Genomic DNA, 18,071 nt, shown 5'->3' on the forward strand with positions numbered 1-18,071 from the left:
AAGAGAGACAGGAATAAAGGAAGATCAACTGCTTCAGAGTCATCCTTGAGACTGATGCCTCCAAGTTTTTTGATTTTTTGATTTTTTAATCTTCATAGATCTTAGAAGTAGTTGTAGTGGATGTAGATTTTAATGTACCAGTATTTCCAGTGAAAGTAACTACAGCAGCTTGATGTTTACACATACCAAACCCCATCCCATATCAGTCCCTCAAAATTCCATTAACTGTTTAGTCTTCTTTTCAAGGTAGAATTGCAGAAAAACACCTTACGGCCTGTAGCAGAAGATGTAAACATAGGCAGAGTGACCTTGAAGACCAGAACTTTGGAGGACGTCCAAGGACTCAGCGTGCTGTGAGGAAGATGAAGATGATGAAAGAAGGGTCCCAAACTCCCCCAGACTCAATTCCCAAAGGGGTGTGCCAGGGAGCGGAACAGGGCAGAACTGGAGGGTGGACAAACGGGGATTGGATGGACATTATCAGAAAATCATAGAACCAGTGTTGGGGTGGATATGCAAGGGTATGTATTCCTGGGGCCTGGAGGCTTGTTAAAGCTTCTGCTCTTCTTATCTTATCTCCTATTCTAAATTGGCCTGGAGTCTTTTTTCTCTGTGGTCTTTTAGGCAACAAGGCAGAGACATTAATGAGAAAACATGTGCTTACCTTACCTGCCCGAGTGAAAGAGAGGTATACATACAGTACCCTCTAATGAAGAAAAATCATGTCATGGTCGCAGGTACCTGAAATGATGACAGAAATTGTAGGAGGAAACTAAGTATCAGTCTTACACATCAGTCAACTGAATGATTGAACCAGAGGAAAAAACCATGTGTTCACGAAGAAAGATAATTGCACAAACATGAAAGAAGAAATCATGCGTTAAGTGTATCCTGAGAGAGAGAGAGAGAGGCAGGAGCACTCCACCTACACAAGCTTTTAATCATGCAAAACCAACCTGAGCTTGTTTCCAGCACATGCAAGGTCCACAGTACAAAGTAATACAGTTGTCTACTGGAAGGCTGGGGAGGAAAAATGTAATAGTTCTAGAAATTCCTTGGGTGGACTGACAGGCTAGAGTAACACTACAACAAACAAAACAACCACTTCACCCTCCCAAAGCCCCAGCTCAACATCTGTTGACACCAGGTATGAAAATAGTCAGGGCTAAAATCTAACAATAGATCAACTGCAGATTCAGACTTTGCCCAGAAGAGAACTCCCTGGCTCATAGCACTTCATCCCAGAGCTTCAGAGAGTAGAAAAGCCATTCTGCAGCACTCTGCAGAGCAAACCTTCACCACAGCTGTGAGATCTGGCTGTTTCATGGACAGACAAAGCCAAAATATAAGCAAATAAAGCAGGCAATAGCTCACACTACTCTTGGGTCATAAGCCTACAATAAAGATATAACCAATATCTGAAAAAGCCAGGATATAAAAGACAGATCAGGGCAGAAATGGAGGAGGACAGCTGAACACAAAAGAGTTAGAACTAGAGTACAGAAGAACGAGCAAAGTAGTATAATAAAATATGTTTAAGACTTTCCACAGTAGCTTCATTTTGAGTGGTATTTCTTTCTCCCTATCCTTCTTGCATACACCCACATCAGGTAGGAACAGAAGCCTATTGAAGGAATAGGATTTTCATTTCTACCCCACTATCATACAGTTCTGTTTCCCAGGGGACAAAAACAATCTCTATGAGGGATTTTCCCATGCATGAAATGAGTTTGCAAAGAAACACTATCACAAGAGTAGCTGTCTAAACAGCTGTGTCTTCTTGATAGGATCATGCTATGTTACCACATTTTTATTTCTTAGCAGCCACAAGCAGTAAAATACAGAAAATTACATATATATGTAAAGTTCCTGTATTTTTTCTAGTGTTGTTCATACTGTTCAAGGTGTATTTGCCTACTCCACACATCTTGGCAAAATGTACTGAAATATATGGATCAGGCATCTTTTACTGCTGTTATGACCATCACCCAAATGCATTAGGCAGGCTACCTGAAGTAATTTTCTTTCACTGCTGCATTATTAAAAGCAAACAGTGTTATATTGAGTAATAGAATTAAGAGCATAACTTCAGCCAGATAAGAAATTTGCAAAGCTCTGAAGAGCCTAGACTCCTTTATTTTTAGTGATGTAATTAATTTATCACTCTCTATGATTCATGAGCAACCAGTATTCTGAGGAACAACTTCCTGTGTGCAGTAAAACAGTAAAATGCATTGCATCTCTCCCTGGGTTCCAGTTGGGAAACAGATTGTTTGCATCAGAATTATTTCAGAGATGCTGTATTTTCCACTCATGTGCGTGCAACTTCATTCACATAAACTACCTAAAAACAACTTTCTGGTGATATTTTTCCACTGTACCACAGGCAGAATAATATACATTTATGCAGAACTAAAATGAATGCAGCTCATTTACATCAATAATTTTTTTTTTTTAATTACATTTTGGTTTTTGTGTACAAAAGTATTACTAGATGTATTACAAATTTTCCAGCCACTAATGATGAGGATCTTTAAAGACCTTAGCACCAAAAGGTGGGGTTTTTTTCCCAAGAAATATTGATGAAAGTTGCTATTGGCTTTTGCATTAACAAGGTGATTTTTAAGTTATTGTTAAAAACGTGAGATTTTAAGATTAATTTTAAAAATATTTTTAATAAGAGAATAATAGTTTTAAAACAGGGTAATCTTAGTTCTTTGAAAAGTATCTAGATGTCAATTTATAATGCCAATTTTGTGAAAAAATTAGTATATTTTAAGTGTTGATTTACAATATTTTAAGCACAAATCAAAATAAAATAATGTTGAATTGTATTCAAAAAACCCCAAATCTTCAACAGTTAATTACTCATAAGAAAGTTAAAAAAGAAAAAGTTGCATGATCCTTTCTGAATAGAGAAAGACAATGATCAAAAAATTGCAAAGGAAAAAATGATGGCTGAAAATTCTCCGACAGAAACCTGTTTTGACATGACATCTGGTGGAATGGAGTTTCTAATTAAAAGTCCAAATGAATGTCAGAGTCAACTAATTATTTCATCAGCCAATTAGGGGAACCAGTGATTTCACAGAGAGATTACAAAATCAATGAAGGGGGAACTAAAACATTTTGATTTAAAGAGTTTCTAATGTTAATTGAAGGGCACATTTGTCACTGGCTATGTATCATTAGGCAGCCCTTCTTGGTTCCCCTCGCTCACTGTAGCAGCAGAGTATGGCTACAGTCAGGCTTATCTGAATGAGCAGGTACCAGAGGCTCTTTGCTGGTTGTCTTCCTGTCCTCCTCGGCTGGGACATTCTCATTAACTACAAATGCTAAGTTCCAGGATTTTTCTTGACAAATGCTTATCTGCACAGCAAAAAAAAAAAAGGATTTTTTTTTTTCAGTTGAAAATTAGGGAAAAGAAAAAATTAGAAAGACCACCTTTTGCCTTGAATGCTCATAGCAGTGAGCACAAGTAGCTGAACACACAGAAAGCAGTTAGAAGCCAGTACATATTTTGGCCAAAGAGTTTGCATATTTCATACCACTACTACAAGGCTCAACAGAACCTTATTTGCCCAAGGGTAATTCTCTATGCACAAGCAAATCCTCTGATGCATAGTACCATGGTCCTTAGATACAAATCCCCCACTTGACTAGTCTCCCTACTCTATCAGCTTCTGGTTGCCTCAATACTAGCACTCCTTAGTATAATAAATCCAGCTAGTGAAATAGGAAATTAGATGGTAATCAAACATTTTATATTAGTTTTAGACCCCACCAAAATTTGCAAAATATGCACCCCAGACATCACGGACAAACGTCTCTCTAATCTATGACTGCATTTAGCTGCATTTGGCCCAGCTGAGGCAAAGGATCTATCTTAAAAGTACCCTGCTCCTGCGTAAGTGACAGCATGGAGTTACACAATTCTTATAGGTTAGGTCAATGGTTTATATAGATCTTTCATCAGCACAAAGAGATTTGAGTCATGTCCAGGCTGCTCCATCAGAGGTGCGTCCGTTCATTGTGTGACCTTTTTTCCCAGTGCTTCAACAGCAGCTCCCAGCTACCAGTAGAATTTTTGTGTATCTACTCATGGCTGGGACATCTGCAGTAGAGCTGATGGCACAGCAGCCATCTGTCTTCATCTGTTTTGATACACAGGAATGGTCATGATCCAATGGGAGTGATAATGCCTGAAAATATAACAGCATGCTGTGAATGTCAAGCACGTGTCCCACATGCCCCCTAGGGCTAGCTCTGAGACTTGTGACTCAAAACCACTCGCAGAAATCCACTTCAGAAGAGCATGTAATAAGACTTTCAAATTATGTGGATAGTCGGTTTAAAAATGTCTATAATTTTTTTGAATAAGGCCAAAAGTTTGAACACTGATCTAGGATTTCTCCAAGTGCAGGAATTTCTTCTACTTTGACTAATTTGACTTGTTAATTTCTGTATGCTGATATTTTCCAAAGCTTCATTCTCTCTTAGAATATAAACTTTAGTCTCATCCAGCTTTGATAGTATGAATCCAAGATAAACTCACTGAAAAGAAGTTTGCATTAGGGACAAAGACCAGAACACAGAGAAATGGAAATATAATTGGTAAAATGGGTTACTAAAAAGTAAAAAACAGCTGTGACATTCTAACATAAAATTTCAGTTAAAAATCAATTTTTATTTAATCTAATCTTATTTTCCATTAATAAAATGTTTTCATTATCAACAGCCTAGTATTGGGGATGAAGTCTGGATAGAAAAAATATTTCTGCCTGTTGGGAAAGCAAGTACAATCACAAACAGCGTTTCAAGACTGTAACTGGTAGAGAGTGCATGTGAATGAGCATTGTCACAACACTGTAGTCTTAGTGGACACTTGCATTCACCTTCTTTTCTGTAGGTCAGGATTTCAGAAGCCAGTGTAAAACCCAAGCTGTTATTATGATGCTTCGATTTGTACTGAGTGGTAATCCGAAGATCTGGTGGGATACTCCAAGTACTCCAGGCAAGTGAGAGTAATCTCCAGGAATTGACTTGTGTATCTTTTGTGTGTGTAAAGCACAAATTGACTTCTGTAGCTGTTTCTCTCTCTTTGTTAACCAGAGAGTGTTTAGACCCCTAAGTGACACTAAATTAGTGTAACTTAATACAGGTGAGTTAATGATTCTTATACATATTTTTATGTGAATTCCACAGAAGTCAGTGGTAAAAATTTGTTGCACCTGCATCACAAAAAAGATAATCTTTTACGTGTGAGGTAAAAACATTTAGTTACAGAAAAGATGTATGCTTATTTGCAAAACGTGTATTACCACATCCCCAGTTCAAAACTCTCTAGCCACTCAAGAAAACAGAAGAATGTAATGTCTGAGAGAAAGACCTTCACCTTCAGTTTATGATCAAATAGCAGATGCAGATACACACTCTTCTCCAGATGGACACCAGTGGTAGGACCTGACTTATGCACTCTTTGTGGCTGCCCCATCATTTACTGAAGGTTGAGTAGACACTCACCAGAAGTACAGAGGGATTTTTGAAGTGGATTCTAAAGTCTTCCCTTTCAAAATTGTTCAGTTTACTTTGTAAAATGGCTATAAAGTCCATATAATGGACTCATATTTAAATCTGGTGCCATTATTTTTCCCACTATTGCAATACTTATTAGAACTTCTATCATTGCCATTGGCAAGTTTTCAGTGTTTTATTTTATTAAAGAGAAGATAAAACTGTGAATGATTTTAAGAGAATCCTTTTATTAGTAAGACTTCCTACATATCAAATAATAAAATGCTTAGGTTCCCCGTATTGAACAGAGGAAAACTGTTACAAAGTTAATTTTACTGACTTACACTTGGCTGCATCATCATGTAGACTGGTGGCTTTCAATCTATGCTCATGGGACCCCTGGGAGCTCCATGAGCTTCTTTTACAAGACCATGTGCTCTGTGCACAGCATTCCATAAATCTAATGGAAGTATATTGACAGCTGTAAATTAAACCCCATAGCACTAGACAGTGATGCCAAAGCAGTAGTTTAAAGCCTCAAATAATCGTAATGATCTTCTGGCTATGGGCTTAATAATCATAACACTGAACACTGAGTAGAACCCTCAATTTGCATGCTGCTGGGAACAGTGCTACACAGGTCATATTATATTTTTGCCGCAAAATCACCAACATTGACACAGATAAACAAATTTAAGGGGATGGAAACATTTGTGGAAAGCCTTTTGCCACTTTTCCTCAAATAGATGCCTTTTAATTCAGGGCTGGGCTGGTGTACTCTTCTGCTACCTACTGGCCCAAGAAAAAACAAAATAAGTGTTAAAAATATGTTTGAATTTGAAAAAAGAACAGACCAGGGTATCATCAGAGTATTGAGCACTAACAAATCAAACTTCATCAAATACGGTCTGAAACAGGCAGTTACTGTGGTATCTGCAGAAAACCCTTCCCATCACTCTCCAATATTCACCATTTCTTTAATACCTTTACAAGAGCTCTACTCACACTTTTTCTATTTTGGTTTTGCTCAGAAATAGCACAAAACCAATTTTAAATAAGAATTTATTTTTTTTTACCGGTGCTCAGTCATTGGTAATGTAAGAAAGTAGAAGATTTTTGTAACTCTGCATATTATTTTAAATACATTTTCATAGCTTGCCACAGTTTTGTTTCACTGAGCTTAAGGTCAGAAAGGCATCTTAGATCAACTAGTATTGCCTCTTATGTATATCAGGACACTACATTTCATCCATTTCTCCCTTTGCTGAACCTAGCACTTTGTGTCTTTAAGTGTGTATTTTATGTATCCCAGAAAGGCAATTATTGTTGATTTGAAAACATAAAAGAGACCATCCAGCAGTTTCTTGATTTTCTTTTTCTAATTCTTAAGCATCCTCAACATTAAATTATTTTTTCCTCTCTTCATTTCTGAACAGGAGCCAAGGAGCAGCTCTTAGAAATGCTGCTTCTTTGTAGACACTGAAGAACCTTGTGCTATTCAGGGTCCACTTAATCAAATTACTTCAGCTTTATCAATAAGCTAAGCAAATTCAAGTGCCCAGTACTTTCCCACTCCTGCCTTAGCCCCTGCCTCCACATCCTCCCCGAGACTGCAAAGCCAGCACAAACACACAGACCTGTTCTGGTCACCTTCTGTCCCTCAGCTGCCTTCTCTGTTTTGCCTACATGGTATTTACACAGCTGGGTGGTGAATCACTCTGAAATAGCCTGGTGCAAAAGAAAGAGAAGAATCAAGGGAGGAAACAATGCAGAGACCACAGATCTGTAAAGGGTATTCTTACCCTTTTCAGCCAGTGCTGTGGTTTATGCCAGCTTCATCTGCTTGTGCAATGGTGAGATAAAGCACTCTGTTCAGCTCCCCCCCCCCCCCCCCCAACCCCCCCCCCCCCCAGATTTCTCATCTCGGATATTTCAAAATCCCTTTTCAAGTATGGGCTCAGGAGGTAAAGGTCATGTAAGAGTATGGCTCCTGTTAATGACACTTGCCAAAGCAAAACCATCTACCTCCTGGTATTCATTATTCTGGTATTCATTATTCTCCTCTTTACATGGCCACAGTTCTCATTTACCTTTTCCACAGTACTGGACAAGGACTCAGGTTGAATTGCTTTCACATTATTATGCTTAAATGCTTTCCAAGGTTAACTGTCTTCCAAGATAGGGTCCCCTCTAGCAATGGTATCCTAAATTACTTAGAAAACATAAGCATATCCTGTAAAGAGAAATATATGCTCACATTTCTCATATAGCATGATTTTATACATATGCATGTGTATAAAAATTAGTCCCAGTCTCATAGATGTCGTTTAATACATTTGACACAGGGAATAATTTCTTGCCTGGATGTATTTTTTTTAAAATATTTCATCTTACTTTTAATCCTTTTCATGTTATAATGAAGACAGAAATGGAAAACTAGGTGTTTTTCTTTTGTGTAGAAATCATTGCATCATATATGAATATATGAAAAATATTTCCTTCCTCTCATATTTTCTTGCTTTTTTCCTCTTTGAAAACTGTTGCTTGTGTACCTGAATGATGAATTTTCCCCACTGCATGGGAAAGCAACCTGCAGATGAAATATTCATAGCAAATATTCATACCATTCTTGAAACTGTACATACTGCATTGTTAGAAATGCAGAGTACAATTTTTGTAGATAGACTTGGAAAGACATTTCTAAGAATGCTTATAGAACATCACAGCACCATCACAACTGCTAGGGTGTGGATAAAAGACAGTGTCTCGTAGCTTTTCAGTTGTATCAGACATTTAAAAATGTTGATGAAGAAACCAAAGTGACTGCTTTGTGTTTCACTTTTGCAGTGAGTGAAAAGGAACGAAAAAGAGCAGTTTTATTACATAACTAATGATAACTGTTCCTCTTGTGATTAGTGTTAGAATACCTTTAAATAAAGGGGATTATATTCCTCTAGAGTTTATGGTTTGGCTTTTTGTCGTGTTTGGTTTTGGTTGGTTTTTTTTCCCATATCACTCTATAACAACTCCGATTTCTAAATTGTCTGGCTTATTAATATTAGTCAGGTTTATAGGACTCTTTCTAAATAGAAATTCTCTGATTAAAATCTCTTTAGGTGGCTGTAATTTTTATATATGGAAGCTTTTTAAAAGGCAAACCTGTGCCTAAAAATTGTGTAAAATAATCTGGTACAGGTTACTGAAAATAGCATTTTAATGGGGGTTTGCAATGCTTTTGTTAGTCTTGTAATAAATCTCAGGGAGGCAATCAAGTATTACGCATAATTTACTTAAAAAGTTGGCACTACCTGCAACCGTATTTTGTCAGAAATCATAAACTAAGCCTAGAAAGGAAAAGTTAAATCAAAGGACCAGGATTGTCTGAACAAAAGAAAAATGCTACCATGGAAATGGCAAGAACCGAACTATTCCTTCTGTTTAGTTCCTAATGCACAGGTGTCCACAGCAAAAGAAATGGCTCTTCTTGGAACTGACCTCAGAACCACCTTACCATCCTGTTCAACTAAGCAAACTCCTTTGTTCCACACTGACATGTGTTAGCCAGTGGAGGTTCACAGGAATATAAACTGCTTCTCCCTGATGAGAAAACGGTTTTACTCTTCAGGGCTACAAAGAAATTTTACCAGTATGAGATATAAGACAAAAAACAGATGAGAATCACTGGTCCAGCTGTGTGAGGATTTTGTACTCCTTCCTATTAAAGTAACGAGACAGGATTTAAAGACAGAAAATATCTTTTCATCTTTCTGATCAAAGAGTTTATTAAGAGATACTGCCTCTCTACAAACTTTTTCTTGTTTCCATTTTTTTCGCAAAAGCTCCAATATCCACACAGAATAAATTCCAGAGATTCAAAACCAATGGTGAAATCTCTAATGGACACAGTAACACACAGCCGAAGTTAAACTTTAACATGTTGTTGCTCGCTGGCTTAGGTGTGAATAATAGAGCAGATGAATGTCCTGTTGTGGTGAAAAGACTTGCAAGGCTTTGCAGATTCTGTAAAAATAGTTTCACATTACTCCTTCTCACACAATGACAGAAGACAGAGAAAGAAAAAAAAAATTGGGTTGAGTGGTTTTCTTGTGAATCATAGCACTAGGCTACTTTGAAATTAGGAAATAATTGTAGTAAAAGAGAGTTTTACACTGCTAAGTGTAACAAATGACTAGCCCTAAAAGTTGAAACTTACCTATGCAGAGTGGGGCTTGCCCTCTCTGTTAACCATTATTACATGAAAGCACATGCCTGTAATACTTTCAGTATAGCCATGCAGTTTCAAAATATCATGAAAAAAACCCTGCTTCTAGGTGAACCAACTGTGTCAGTTGCCCAGACTGCGGATATATTAGTAATGTGCATCATCTCCCAGCCTGCTCAGCAGTTTGCCGCCTGGGATAGATGTTACCACATTCTCATACAATTCTGCTCATTTGGGAGATGAGACAAGACATGCAATTAACTTCCAAGAGAAGGATTTTTAGACTAAAGATTAATTATTGGGAGTACTGAAGTCCACTGTTCTAATTGCCATTGTAATAAATGTGCTGAAAATCAGAATTTTAGACCAATAATACCTTTCAATGGAAGTTTAATATTTGAGTACCTTTGGCTTGGATTAGCTGGATAATTCAGCAAACATTTTACATGCCTATTAGGTTTTATATAATAATCCCAAAGTCCTGTGATATATAGCATGCATCTCAGGCTACAGATTTCTTTTTAAGACAATCATTGTATCAAAACACCAGATCAGATGTCATTACAGCACTTCCTGAATAATGCATTTCTCAATTTCATAGATAGATACATAGATAAGTACTTAGATTTGTTTAAGCTAATTGAGGGAGGTACTTGTCTCGCTCTGCTGTGCACTGGTGTGATCTCACCTTGAGTCCTGTGTGCAGCTTTGAGTGCCACAATTTAAAAAGCATGTGAAGATACTAGACAGCGTCCAAAGGAGGGGTGCAAAGATGGTGAAGGGTCTCAGGGGGATGCCATACAAGGAGTAAATGAGGTCACTTGGTACGTTCATCCTAGAGAAGAGAAGACTGAGGGGAGACCTCATTGCAGTCTACAACTTCCTCATGAGGAGAAGTGAAGAGGTAGGCACTGATCTCTTCCCTGTGATGATCTGTGACAGGACCTGAGGGAATGGCCTGAAATTGTGTCAGGGAAGGTTTAGGCCAGATGTCAGGAAAAGGTTTTTTACCCAGAGAGGGTGTTTGGGCATTGGAATAGGCTCCCTGGGGAAGTGGTCACAGCACCAAGCCTGACAGAATTCAAGAAGTGTTTGGACAACACTCTCAGGCACATAATGTGACTCTCAGGGAGGATGCTGTGCTAGAGCAAGTAAATTATTTAAATTTCATACAGGTGACTACTACAAAACTAATAACTAGCTGTCTGGTACAAATAAATACAGAATTCCTAAATTTTGTCTCAATGACTGCTTACACCTTCAGCTTCTGCTTTCTACCATTTTCAGTACAGGGGATCTAAATCCATGGAAGTTGACCCATTAGCACAGCTCATATGTTAGGAAACATCCTGTTAAGTGCTGCCATAGGGCAAATGAGAATAGAAAGCCTCAATTAAAAGCCAGTGAAAGGGGAAGCTCTGTGACAGATTGCATTGCACTGAACATTACAATATATACTGTGAAAGCATCGGGCATTTTCTACAGTACTTGTGAAACTAAGTGCTCTTTTCAGGTGATTTATTTTATATGATAAGAAATGCTCTGATAACTTACGTGCTTAAACAAGGTTAGAAACACGACCTTTTGTGTGCATAGAGCTGAATAATGTCACTGACAGAGACAGATGTGTATTAAACTCTGCCAAAAGTCATCCTGAAGAAACTGGGACACAAAGAAAGTTTTGTGATAGGCAGATTAATTTCAGAGACAAAGAAAAAATATATATGCTATAATGGAAAGAGCACATGAATTTCTATCCTTCCACAAGCTTGGGGAAGGTTAATCATCTGTATGCAAGCCTTTCAGTCAGTTAATGGCATCATATGGAGTAAAGTGCTTGCTGATGCTAGGGGAGTGACAGTGTAACTGAAGAGATTGAGTTTCTCAATTACACAATTAAAGGCAAAAATTCAGAGACAATTCAGGAATGGATCCCTGTGTCCCATACACATACACTGCAGTAATTGTAAGCAACAGTTTATATATTACTTCTCTAATACTTTGTTCAATATTGTAACAATTCTGTATTTACTTGCTAACATCATACGACTTCAGAAGACTGTGCCTGCCACTTCTTCATGCTTACAGTAGTTTCATTATTACTGCAATTCCATACACATTTTCAGTTGCTATCAAAACTTTTCCTACTGCAAATTCTCCCTTCACTAAAGTATATGCTTTATCCACTTGGATCTAGGGGTATTTGCCCTCCTTGTGACCACCAAAGACTGTTGGGCCCCATATACATAAATACAACACTTAAAAAAAAAAAAAGGAAGAGCATCATAGAAAAATTTTCTTAAAAGTCAAAGACGGGGCCTAAGACAGAGAAAAGTGACACTTTTCTCACTTCTCTCTGTGCCATTGCAAAGCTTTTCTCTAGAACCTAACTTAGCATAGAGCAGCTTGACTTTGTGCCTCAATGAAGACCTACTGTACCCATTCCAGCTGCAGGCACTGCAGTCCTCCAGACAGAGCTCCACAGCTCCCTTTAGGTTGTAATATCCTAACAGATAGCCTTGATATTTGGGTACAAGTGGTTGCAAGTGGGAATGGACAAAAGGCATGAATTCTAAGGCATTCAACCATAAGCAGTGAATTGCGAGGTTAAGGAAGTGATGTAAATGGAACTTTGGTTTCATTTCAGATTTTTGTGCAAGATGAAACTGAAAGTGACACAGGTTTTTAAAAATTACCCTTTCTTAAGTTGTTTGGAAAGTGATCGTAAAGAGATTTCCCATGGTTATTTCTTCCCTTTCATGACCTACAAAAAAACTCCCCAAACCAAAATGAAACACAAAACCCAAACAAGCAAAAAAACCATAAATCTGAAGAATAATTATATTTGCAAAAAAAAAAAAGTTTTTCATTATAAGGGAGTCCAGCTGTAGCTGTTCCTTGTCAACACCAGATGAAGATTGGATCTGCCTGCAGAATATGCATAAGAAAGAAGAAAAAAATTCACAATCTACCAAATATTCTTCATTAATAGACTTTCATTCCTCACTTCGTACCAAACAAAAGCATACTGGGATGTTTGAATGGCCTATGATGATTCATTTTGGCTAGAGTTGGGCTGGAGTTTTCCAAAACCTAAAGGTTAAATATTGAAATAACATCCCATCTGTCTTTAATTTTACAGGACATTGATATGGATAGACAGAATGGCACAGTGAGAAATGAGTTCAAGAGAGACACGATTCCTGACAGCAGGATTGCAAAGTTTGCTTACAGTAGGATGCCTAAATAGAAGGAAGTTAGAAATAACATAATCAGTTGCCTATCAGACCTAGGAACCAGTGTAAGTCTGATAGGACTGCTGTCAGAATTGCTATGCTTGGGGAATTTAACAGGAGTTTTGTGCCTATGAATGATTACCGTACCAAAAATAATTCAAACTGCTCTTCCCTCTCACTCAGCTCTAATGTGATAAATCACAGGCTGAATATAAACAGGGATTAGATTTCAAGTTAAACTAAAGTGAAAACAAAAAGCTGAAACCTTGAGGTAAGACAATTTTTGATAACCAAGACCTGGCCAAATGAGACATCCTTTGCTGCTGCAACAGTCCCTCAGCTCCCTACAAACATCTGACAAGAAACAAATAGACACCTCTGGGTGATCCCACCAGAAAACACAATGTAGAATCAATATGTTATGAGTTAGACACAACTGCTAAAATGAGCAAGTTTCCCAACAAGAACCATTTCTTTTCCACTGAGCCTGAGTCTCTGAGGTACCTTAAAGCTTAGGGGAGCCTGTGGCACTCATGCTAAACCACATTCCTTTTTCTCTGTTCTAGCTTGATTCCCTGGGGTGCTAGAGCATGTCCCACTGAGGGGTAGTAGCAGCACTTGCAATTGAATTCTGTATTTGGGGGATTGCCAAGGCAGAAAGCAGTGAGTGACTTATAGGGAGCCACACTTTCTGAGAGATACACATATTCAAATATTCTTGAATTTTCATCTCTCTCTGTCCCCTTAAGGTAACTGAGAACATCAGCATCTTACAGGATTAGTACTGGTAATCTTACCTCAATTCTTATCAGGTTTGTACAAGACTTATTGGAATTTTAAAGGTGTCAATTTCTGTTTCAAAGGTAACTTAATCTTTCACATATTTAGATGTTAAAAATAATTAATTACTATGGATAAATCCCATTTAGTCACAAGCAGTCTTTTTTTTCTATTTTCACTAACATTTTAAGTGACAGGTGATGAAACAGTGACCAAAATAATATACCAAGGACTCTGTAAATAAACAGAAATTTTTGATCTTAAGTTCTAAAAAAATCTGTGTTTTTCTTTAAAGCAAGTGTCAAAGAGACATATAGAGTCCGGTGTGTCCTATAATATGTCAAACACCTTTATGTCAATAAAGGCTGCCTCTTACAGAAATAGCTTTTTAACACAAATAAATATGTTGCCTAAAAGCTCAGAGATGAAGTTTCCCAGAAAACCTCTTCAGCCTTAGATCCCTGATCCACAACAGTATTACTGTGGAGAACAAAAAACTATGCCCAAGGGATGTTCCAGGAGTGCCCACTTCAAGTTTCAGTAAGACGTAAAGAAAAGACAATCAGGGAGGGCTGTACATTTTTGACCAGAAGGTCCAGCGGCTGTTGCTCTGCCATCAGCACGATGACACACCAGCAGACTGACATTATTTCTCACAGTCACACAGCTGTCATGCCAGTAGTGAAGTGTAGAATTCAGCTTGTTTCTACCAGCCCACCACTACAGTGGATCACTGTAACAGCCAGGAATCTCTGACAAGAATTTTTCAATATCTTGTTTACAAAATGGAGGAAAAGATCTGCTGTGTAGCCTGCTCATTCGTACACCCACCTTGTCTGTTGTTTCTTAAGCCAACACCTCAGAGTAATCTCAAAGAAACATAGAGAGGAGATGTCTTGGTCTCTTTCTTCCTCTTTCCCTTTTTCTCTGACCTCTGCTATCTTATTACATCATTTCCAAGTTGTAGTGTTAAAGTTCTTTTACACTGCTCCACTTCTTATCATTCCCCACATAAACTGGGCTGTATATCACTTTCCCATTAAGACACTGGGTATATTTAAGGTATAAACCATCAACTATTGACTATCTTGTATTTTCCTGTCTTGAATTATCTACAGGAGAGTTTTTCACCTTGCTCCTGCTCAGGAATAGCTGGGATGCTGTGGGCAGTGTCATACCTACTCTTTCTCAGGAGCCACCATTTTAGCTGAGACACTCCAAGAGCTGCAAGTCCTAGGAATTGCTGTTGAGGACAGTCTGATTAGCACAAAACATGAACTGAGATTCAATAAGTAGTAATGACACAAACAAAATAAGACACAATGAAAGTCCCCATAATTAGAAAAGTATTCACCTTGCAAAAATGAAAGCAGGAAGTTTTAGAAGTTAAGTTAGACTATGCAGGACTTTTCACCCCTTGTGTATTTGCAGATTTAATTAAATTACCATATTTTATTGTTTCCTGTCTCATTCAATGAATAAGGAGTTACTCAACCTGTACGTAACATTGCTATTCATGGTATAGCCTCTGGTCTTATTCTCCACACATCAGTTAAGTGTAGACTGACTGGAGAAATGACTAATTTCTCTACAAATGCCTCTTGCAGTTTAAACAGGCTGTTTAAAATGTATTGCAATCATCAATAAATATTGTGTTTGTGAGACTGGACAACATATCCATTTTACAGGTAGGTAAAGGAACCATAAAGAAACTAACACTCAGCTTATTTAATATTAATCTATTCAAATCACAGCTTTAAATTATTTTTCTCTACTTGTATCACAAAGTTTAATTCTAGTTCTTCATACCTTGAAAATATTTCTTTTTGGAATATTAACATTCCATTAGCACTATATTTCTTGCACAAAATTTTCCAGATTAAAAACCCTGAGGAAAAAAACCAAAACTGTTATCACATGGCATCATTCTGCTGCTTATGTCATCAGCAAGGTTGGACACACTGGCTCTCCCTCACCAACCAGTGCCTCTGCAGTTAACAGAGTATCTCATATGAACAGCAAGTTATCTTTCTCTGCTCGGACCTACATTAGTGGAGGCTGGCAAACTTCATCACTGGGGCTTTCCACATGAAATTCTCTGAAGTGCTTTATAAATATGAATGAGTTTCTCTTGTGCAACTAGGCAGTATGAATCACCTCATTCCATAGCCAAGGAAATGAAATGCAGAGACATGGCTTTTAAACACCCCAAATTATTGGAAGTGCTCTTTAAATTAATTTTTCAGAGCACTTAATTTTTCCCTTTTTTTCCCCCCACCATTCTGTCTTGGTATGAAAGATACTTCCATTGAAGTCTTTTGTTTGTGAGCTATCAGCATGTCCACTTAATCCACTCTCAGAAATGGCCCTTAGGGCACTTGAAACATTGTGGGGTACACCATCAGAAACCATTTATGCCATAAGTGTCACATACAAAATCCATGGCCAAGGACGTGAAAAAAAACAGTTCTCTGCTGTGACTTTTCACAGCTTTGGTCATAAGGCTGAACCTTATTTTCTAGAAAGACATACCTCAGCCATAGACATTTGCTCCACCTCCCACACAAGTCAGTGACAATAGGAATCTAGCTTGGATACTCTGAGAGTAATTTGAAATTTCTGGTCTGGGAGCAGTTCTGCACTTCTGAACAGTAATGATCACTGGACACTACCTGAGGAAGGGATGCACCTGTATCAGCACCCACTGCCTACTCTCTACTGTGACTTCCTTTAACAAGGCAAAAATGTTCCAGAGTTTATCCCAACCAGGTCCCCTGCCTGGACAAGGTCTCACCCTCTCTCTCTCAGACTGGACAGAGACAGCATTAGCCTTTTAATTAGAAGGTTATGGAAATTATGGTGGGTACCTGATGTTAGGCTCCAGCAAGATGCTGCCTTTTATCCTTACACCCTGAGTAGGACTTTATAAAAATGCGCAGAATGGCCCAGCCTGGATCTACAGGGCCGCTGGAAACAAAAATAAGAGGAATTATGAACAGGAGACTGTATTGGCCCATTCCCACAGAATTTCCAACAGCCAGTGTAGATTGGATGAGATCTCTGAAACCTTTTCAGGGGAAGAGGTGTAAATGGCACAATTGTATAGGCATATGTACAGAGACACAATTTGATTTTTCAGTATACTAGTGGAAAGTTTATATCCCTCTGGCACTACAGGAATTTTTATCTACTAATTTTAAACTTATTTCTTCATGTTCTTTAGTCTCTGCTCTCAGTTGCTGATTCTCACTTGGCTACTGTTAAATAGTGAAAGTTGAGAGTTGCTGTAACCCTAGCTGCCAGCCAGTGCTGCAACACTAGTTGTCACAGAGTCTTTAAGCGGGAGTACTTTTGTTGTTTTGAAGATTCTGAAAGAGGGTGGACTCTGTGAATCTCTACTCAGCATCACCTAGCACTTGTTTGTGTGACAATCTTCATGGTCAAGTCAGTCTTCTCAGGTCTGGTAAGTACATTCAGGTTTCTGACATCTTAAAGGGCTGTCTGATGGATTCTGGCCTCTGTTAATCAGATATATTCTCCTTGTTAGCAGTAGCAAGGTGTTTTGAAGAAGTTGATATTTCTTCTTTCAGTCAACTCCCCCAGAACCACACCCACCAGTATTTAGTCTAGGTATATCTTCCCATTTACAAATATCTCACATTCTGCTTTTGACAAAAACTTAGGTTGATTATAGGATGAAATACCAATTTGGTGTGGATATGATCTTTTGCTTTAAAAACGTACTAATAGCATTGCTAAGACTTTTAAGTTCTGACTTTGAAAGGATGCAAGATTGATCTTCATAATATTTTAAAAAGAACAGTAACAAAGAAAGGTTGAAAGTCCTCTGTAAGGATTAATTACATAATTTAAATAAATCATATTAAAGCTGACAGCCTCTCTTAATGGACACATTTGAGACAAAATTCTCTCTCCTTTTAAGCACTGATGGAGCTCAAAGGATGTACTGGAAAGAGCACAGAAGAAAAGAAAAAGATAGAAATTTAACATTAAAGATCTTCTGAGATCTTCCAGCAAAAAAAAATCAAGTAATATAGATAACAAAGTAAGAGAGAAATACTATCTTCCTGTATATAAGCTAAAAATAACACAATAAAACAAAATAATTTGTTGAAATAAGTTAATACAAATAAAATTAATGATTCTAACTAGATTTGAAACCAGTTACACCATCTAGCAAAAAATGAGTTGACTCAATCTAATAGAGAAAGCAAAATCATACTCAACTAATTCCCTGATTCAGTCAACATTTGTCAGAGCTCTTTCCATTCATCTCTGCACACAGCAGAAGCAATTAC

This window comes from Corapipo altera, unplaced genomic scaffold (genome assembly GCF_003945725.1).
Source record: "Corapipo altera isolate COAL_440 unplaced genomic scaffold, ASM394572v1 2b, whole genome shotgun sequence".
Lineage (NCBI taxonomy): Eukaryota > Metazoa > Chordata > Aves > Passeriformes > Pipridae > Corapipo > Corapipo altera.